We start from the raw sequence: 8,615 nt of genomic DNA on the forward strand, positions 1-8,615 counted from the left end.
AAGTCCGCAGTCACTGGACTAAGCAAGCCTCCCTGTTCACTTCAAGCTGCCTGGCTGCCGGCCGCCATCTTGGCTGGCAGTTAATTTGCATATCTCCCTGATTAGCCAATGGGAAGGGTAGCGGCTGTACAGCTAATTACCATGTTTCTCTTTTATTAGATAGGATTCTGAGTCAGGCTCTTTAGCACCACTCACTCAGAGATTACTTTAAATTCTTGACATTCATATTTGGGAGGAGAAGTCTTGCACTTCCTTAAAGTCCCTCCTCCCTTGACTCATAACTTCTGTATAGTATACATTATGTCTGTTAACAAATTTATTACCATTATATATTTTTCCATGTTTTTACTTTAGGTTATCAGAAAACTTGAGAGACCACATATAGAAATAATTAATTTGTATCACTTTTTAAAAAAATATATATTTTATTGATTTTTCACAGAGGAAGGGAGAGGGATAGAGAGTTATAAACATTGATGAGAGAGAAACATAGATCAGCTGCCTCCGGCATAGCCCCTACTGGGGGTGTGCCTGCAACCAAGATACATGCCCTTGACCAGAATCAAACCTGGGACCCTTCAGTCCGCAGGCCGACACTCTACCCACTGAGCCAAACCAGTTAGGGCTGTATCACTTCTTTAATTTGGAAGAAAGTGTCTCCCTTGAGTCCAGAATCTAATTAGGGTGGAGATGGAGTTCCCACCCTAAGAGGACTGCAAAATGCGTACACTCTTCCAGATTGGTAAAGTTGTGGTCACATAGGGGATCTTCACTTCTTATCCATCCTTTAAAAGGTGATAAAACTATATACTCTCCCTTTGTATAAGTGTAGTAGGCTTCTGATTAAAAGCACTTAAAGTAACACATCACCCATTTCCCTGTTTCATTCAACAGCATCATCCTCCAGGGGTACCCAGAGGGAGGAAAGCATGGGTACCCTTGGTCTGAGGAAAGGTTGGGTCCCTCCCAGGGAAACTTACTGGCTAACACTTAGGTTGCTAACTCCCACCCATCAAGCCTTCCTTTGCCCTTTACAAGGCTCCCTTCAGCTATTATGCTAACATTTCATCCCCCCATTAATTGTCACTTAGAAACCACAGCAGGTTCTTGGAGCCTGGTGATCAGAGAGTAGAGCTGTTTCTAAAGGGTTGCCAGATTTTGCAAATGAAAATGCAGGAGATAAATCTGAGTTTTAGATGCACAGCAAATCATTTTATAGTAGAAATATATCCCAAATATTCCATGGTACATATTTATACTAAAACATTGATTTTATTTGTTTAATATATGTTTTTGTTGTTGGTAGTATTGCAGGTATCTCCCATTCTCCCCTCCCTTCTCTATCCCCCTCCTCCCAGCCAATACCCACCCATCCCCAGGTCTTCACCACCCTATTGCCTGTGTCCATGGCTGTGCATATAAGTATATATGTTCTTTGGTTTATCTCTTCTTGTCCCCCCAACCAAAAGGGTCAATTCATTTTGTTCTTTAGATTCCATTTATTTTTTAAATCTGAAATTTGAATTTAATTGCAATTTTGTACTTTATATGGCTTCCCTACATTTATAAGCCATGTACTCCTAGAGGCAAGTGTCCTCAACTGGACCACTGCCGACCTTGCTTTAAGGATTGCCTTTTTTGTTACAAAGACATTGTCATCTTTTCAATTAATGAAAAAAGTAATTAAAATATTTTTTGGTTCCACTTCAGTCCCAGGAGTTTTAATGGGCAAGTGGTAGCCAGCAATCTGAATTGTTGCCAAGCTTTCATAATGTACATAAAGGCAGGTTTTTAAGAGCTTTTATTCCCTACTAGAGGTCCAGTGCACAAAATTCGTGCACTTGGGGGGTTCCCTCAGCCCCACCTGTGCCCTTTCACATTCAGGGAGCCCTCGGGGCATGCACAACTGACAGCTTAGGCCCACTCCCCACAGGAGAGCCATAAGCCCAGCTTCAGGCTGAGTGATGCTCCTCTGTGGGAGCACACTGACCACCGGGAGCAGTTCATGTATTTAGCATCTACCCCCAGTGGTCAGTGTGTGTTATAGCATCTGGTCATTCGCCATCAGGCCGAAACTGGCTCTCTGACATCCCCCAAGGGGTCCCAGATTGTGAGGGGGCACAGGCCAAGCTGAGGGACCCTACTGTTGCACAATTGGGGCTGGGGAGGGACATGGGAGGTTGGCCAACCAGGGAGGGACCACAGGAGGCCTCCAGGGTGTGTCGGGCCTATCTAGCTCAGTCCTGATCAGCCAGACCCCAGAAGCAAGCTAACCTACTGTTTGGAGCGTCTGCCCCCGTGGTCAGTGCACCTCATAGTGAGCAATTGAGTGGCCTTAGCATATCCTTAGCATATTACTCTTTGATTGGTTGAATGGCCAACTGGACGACCGGGCACTAGCATATTAGGCTTTTATTATGTAGGATTGTCAAATTGAAGATAGATTCAAAGAGTCCTTATATGAACATTTGTGAACGCCTACTTATATGTGAAATATAAAATTTCATATTATCTGACTCTATGTTTCTGTCTTGTGAGAGGCATACTCCTATTGATTTTTTCCTGAACAAATAAAAAACAAAGCCTCAATGCATGGTGCCAGGACAAGTGAATGTTTTCAATTCAACTCTCCCTTCATCCCCATTGACTTGAGTGGTAAACACATAATACAATATAGAGATGATGTATTGTAGAATTGTATATCTGAAGCATATATAATTTTATTAACCACTGTCAACCCAATAAATTCAATAAAAAATAAAAATAAAAATTTTAACACAGCTCAGCTTTAGCTAAGCCTATTGCACCTAAATGTCTCTTTCTGAGACTTTTAAAACTTGGCCTTCAAAAATTATGCATTGAATAATGAACTTCAGAGAACAAATTTTTCCTCTGTGGCATTTATTCATGTGATAAAGCTCACAAAGCTATCTTTAATTATTACTGTATAGGCTATCCCGTTATCTTTAATTATCGCCGCCGAATGGTTGCAAAAAATCAAATACTGCTGGCAATCAAGAGTCATTATACAATAGCACGATTGCATCTGTTCATATTAGCAGATAAGCACAGAAAATCAAAACAGTGTCTGATTTCACCACTAAAACTGTCTGAACAAAATATTGTATCTAGCGCTCTTAATATCTCGCAGCGCCTTTGATCTGATTAAAGTCCAAAGAAACATAACCACAGATGCAAATATTCTGGTGTTTCTGAAATTAATATTGCTGAATATCATTGGGCTGAATTGTTAGAATCCTAGTGAAGCAGAAGTGATTATAGGCATAGTTCAGACTTATGATAGGAGGCTATCTAAAGCTCTGAGGCCGCAGGTGCAGGATTATAGCAAAAGCCCACTGAAACATTCAGTGTTCTGTCTAAATACCCCAGTACAAAATTAATTAGGCAGTTGATCACATAATAAAGCTATGATGGATGATCTAATGGAAACGAGCATCTCAGAGTCGCTAACGAAGAAGGTTCTCTTATTAGATGCAGCTGATTTTCATTTCTGCTATTTACAAGATTGTGTGCATAATAGAAGATGAAAAAAAAAGAGGGGGTTCTATTTTGAAAATGAGAACTCAGTTACAGTATTTATCTCGGTTGGAAACTATAATATGTAAGCAAAGTAGAATTTGTCGATAGACATGTCTGCGAGTAATTCTCTAAGATACTTGGCTGAAAAGCACATCAAAGAGCAGAGAAATAATGAGACAGGCTCCAGCTGTTGGATTCCCACAGCTTTTGATTTGTGCTCTACTAGAAACTCCAGGTTTTGATCTTGTGTTGATTATTTCCATGGTACTGAAGTTGATTTGTGCATTATTTAAAAACACACAGTAGGCAGCAAACAAGGAAGAGTTTGCAAACTGCAACTGAAAGGACATTTGGGCATTTCCTGCATTGCACTTAGGGGCTCAGGCGATGTGCATGGCCACCTGTAGGGGGGCGCGTATTGGAAATGGAGAGGTGGAACAGAGCTAATCCAGAGTTTTACAAGGAAATCAGGATGCAATTGTATATTTATTGACCATGGCATTCTGGGACTAGAGGATCTAAGAATGTAGACTTCAATTCTGTACAATGTTGGAAATGGTTGTAAGAGGGTGAGAACAGCTGCCCATATTGACACAAGGAATATTTCTTTATTCAGGGTAGAAACCTTGTAGTTAAAAATTATGAAAAACTCAATCATCACTGGGCACCTCTACCCCTGATTTGTGCCTGAGGGAAGTCCTTGCCTAAAAGGCAGCCCGTTTTTCAAGAAGTTTATCATTAAATGTGTCCTTTAAGACATATTTCATTTTCTAATTGCAGAACAGTGAAAAATTCTGCAAATATGGTTTTCTGAAGAACTTTGCCCAAAACGATTTTTGTGTTCAATGATAGAGTAATGAAAGTAAAGAGCCCATGGTTTCTGATGCTATTTGAGTTTTAGATGATGTGTTATCACTTTTCAATATCCAGTAAACCAAATGATGCCCACAGACCAATGGGTTTTTAGCCAGGATTTCTTTCCCTGAATGCAGGATTATACAAGATGAACTGTCTTTTGATACCACTGCTCATTGAAAAGAAATCCTACTGGCCGGTGACTTCTTGATCTTGTGGTTTGTGATCTCCTGTCAACCTTTCTTCATTCCTACCTTTCTTTCTTCTTTCCTTCCTGATCTTGTTACCTTCCATGGACACAGATATATAAACACAAAAACATAAATGCAAAAACAATTGGAACAGCTGCTTTCTGGACCAGTGAGATAAATTATGTAAGTGTTATTTTCAGAGAAGCCCTTAGAACTGATCAGATTATTGACTCAGGGATCTATCAATAATCAATACACAATTATCAGAGTCTCTTGGAGGCTACTGTTTGATACTACATTGTTTCAAATCAACCTTCTTCTTATCAATAATAATTTCTCCTCTCTTTATCTGGTATCTCTTATTTAGATTGTCAATATACAGTACTTGGAAACTCCTTTAATAAAATATAATGTGAAAATTATAATGAAGTTTTCCATTTCATGGGCATAACCCATGAATATTATTGGAGTCACAGCTTTACATGGGCTTGTGTGAGATACCAAATATAATAAGGCATGTTTTCTGTATTAAAAACAATGCATTCAGAGTTTTCAAACAAAATGTGAAATAAACAAATTTTGAAATGTTTAAAGAAAACAATAAGTGTAATGAAAAGTTATTTGTTCCAAGGTCAGTATAAATGGAGCTTAGTATAGTTTTAAAAGACTTCAAATAACAGACAAATAAACTTAGATTAAACCTATGTTGAGCTGAGAAAGAGAAATAAATTTAAAAAAATTATCAGTAGATGAATGGATTAGAAAACTGTGGTACATCTACACGATGGAATACTATGCTGCTGTAAAAAAGAAGGAACTCTTACCATTTGCAACGGCATGGATGGAACTGGAGAGCATTATGCTAAGTGAAATAAGCCAGTCAATGAAGGAAAAATACCACATGATCTCACACATTCATGGATAATAGAGACCATTACAAACTCTTGAACAATAATAGATACAGAGGCAGAGCTGCCTCAAACAGATTGTCAAACTGCAGCGGGAAGGCTGGGGAGGGTTGGGGGGCAGGAGGGAAGGGGGTAAGAGATCAACCGAAGGACTTGTATGCATGCATATAAGCAAAACCAATGGACATAAGACACTGGGGGGTAGGGGAGGCCAGGGGATTGTCAAGGGCGGGGGAAAAAAAGGACACATATGTAATACCCTTTGTAATACTTTAAGCAATAAAACAATTAAAAAAATTATCAAAAAAACAGTAGATAAATTTTCTGAATTATTGAGACTATCTTGATTAATAACTGCAAAAGATATGTAGGCATTTTTCTAAACAATTTAAATACTTATATAATAAATATGTTTTTTAGAAGAAAAATAAAAAATGTAGAGAAGAGAAAAAAGGGAATAAACCACATTTTTCTTAAAACTAAAGGAGAAAAATTTATTGTCTTTGTATATACTTCCCTGGGAGCTTTACCTTCCTGACCTTCGCCCCCAGATATATTTCTTTTCTCCTGTTCAGTTTTGTTCTTTTAGGCTTTAGGCACTGAAGCTCTTAATAAATGCTATTAAGATAATGAATTAGATGAATGTCATGTTCTTCTACCAGAATCTTTTAGAACAGTATCCATAATTTCTATTTTATTTATGGCTCCCTAGAATGTCTATTTCTATTCACAATGAGCACTGTATAAATGTCCATTGAGGATATGACTGAAGTTGATAATACATTGTTCTCTCCATAGTCAAAAATTGGTAGTTGTATTTGTCAGCTATTATTGCATAATAAACATTCCCAATGGTCAGTGATTTACAACAACAACCATTTATTCTCTCTTACTTATTTGTGAGGAGGCAAATAATTGGCTTTCAAGGTTGGGGCAAGCCCCATTGTGAGGCAGGTAGAGTCCAAATACGTGTCTGTAATTCTCATTTTCCTTGGGCTAGCATGCTTAACAGAGTGGGTTCTTTTTTTTTTTTAAATCCTCACCTGAGGATATTTTTTTTCATTGATTTTTAGAGAGAGTGGAAGAGAGAGGGAAAGACAGAGAGAAATATCGATGTGAGAGAAATACATTGATTGGTTGCCTCTTGCCCATGCCCTGGCCAGGGCCAGGGCCAGGGCCAGGGCCAGGGAGGAACCTACAACCGAGGTACGTGCCCTTGACCAGACTTGAGCCCAGGACCCTTCAGTCTGCAGGTGGATGCTCTATCCACTGAGCCAAACTGGCTAGGGCTGGAGTGGGTTCTTTTGAGGAAGACAGCCGATGTTCATTAAGACAAGCCCAGGCAAGCACATTGCAAGCCTTGTTGGTCAAAGCAAGTTACAGGTTGAACCCAGTGTCCAATTGCAAATGTACACTTCGTTTCCAGTGGGAAGAACTGCCGAGTTCTGAAAGGGTGTGAATTCTGTCAGTGGTAAATAATGGAGTCAATAATTCAGCCTACCACATTTGTACTGACCACGCTATGGATGGAGTAAAATATTTAGGAACATCGCCAGAAAAATTTTGATTAAGCCCTTAAAGCAGTGTGGTGAAGTCTAAAGCAAAATCCAAGCCAATTTTTATTTAATCACAGTTTTCTTCCATCCTTCCAACAAATGGTGGATAATGAATATTATTACAGTCATTTCTAGAGTAATCAACACTAGTATCCCAAACAGAAGATTATAACTTCAGCTGGAAATTGAGCAGCAGGACAGTTAAAGACTTAAAAACAAACAACAAAAAAATCACTTAGTTTCAAGTGATACTTTGCAATAAAGACAGAGGGTAGGGGTAGGGAAATTAAGAAATTAGCCACATAAACAGAATTGTCTCCCAATAGAAGACTGGACTTGTCTTTAGAGGAAGCATCAGAAAATGCTACACGAAGTAAATGTGATTAGCCCACAAAGTAAATGTGATTAGCCCTGACCACTAATCACTGAAATGTGTCTATAATAAAACGGGAAGGTAGTAAATCCAGGAAATTCCAACAGACAAAAATAAAGACTTCCTTTTGTTTCACATCAAGAGCATTATCTTTTGCATGGTTTTCATACATCTTTAGCCTGTGGCATGAGTGATGTAGAACAGGGTAGAAGTGATTACTTCAAAGTTTCAGTCTTGAAAATCAGAAATGGCCTGTTCACCTCCAAGCTCTGTACACCTTTGCAGGCACCTAGTTTGGTATTTCTCATCTTCTCTTGAGACACAGCCCAAGAGCATCTAACAGCAACATCAATGGCTGAGTCCAAAGGAAGGCCAGAGAGCAAAGCTGAGACATCAACTTGTACATACACAGAACCCATATTCTACTTAGAGGTAAAAACAATAATAGAAAATGCCTATGAAGCAAGGACCCTTCTGCAATTGCTGAGCATTTACCTGCAACATTTTTTTTTCTGTTTTTAAGCTATTTTTTTTTAAATTTTTATCTCACATGAAATGACACAGACCTACAATTTCTCACCCTTTGGCTCAAATTGTGTGCCACTTCCTACTGTCTCAGTTATTTACCATTTTATATTGGTCTAAATATTTGTATACATATGGATACACACAGACAGGGCAAAAATATGAACATTGTCTTGATAAATATTATTTTTTAATATTTTAAATATTTTTTATTGATTTCATAGAGGAAGGGAGAGGGAGAGAGAATCATTGATCAGCTGCCTCCTGCACGTCCCCCTCCCCCTTACTGGGGATCGATCCTGAAACCCGGGCATATGCCCTTGACCGGAATCAAACCCAGGACTCTTCAGTCCTCTTCTTTATTCCAAGTTTAACAGAAGGAACAATAGGTATGAGGTTAAAAATGCATTTTGAAGTATAAAAACAAGAAACAAGAACTGTTTTGTAAGAGAATGTGTTCCTCCCTTACCATCCTTACCCCAAGAAAGGTAAATTTACTATAAAATAGGATTAATTTATCAAAATGTGATGAATATGAATAAGAACTGCAATTGCCTGTCATTTTCCATACCTCTTAAGTGAAGAATGCATTATATTTGTTCTTGCATTTCTAGTGGAAAAGCAGCTACATATATAGGTACTAGAAGCCAGGGGATGGTATTTGTTC

This window comes from Myotis brandtii, unplaced genomic scaffold, assembly GCF_000412655.1.
Source record: "Myotis brandtii unplaced genomic scaffold, ASM41265v1 scaffold32, whole genome shotgun sequence".
NCBI classification, from domain to species: domain Eukaryota; kingdom Metazoa; phylum Chordata; class Mammalia; order Chiroptera; family Vespertilionidae; genus Myotis; species Myotis brandtii.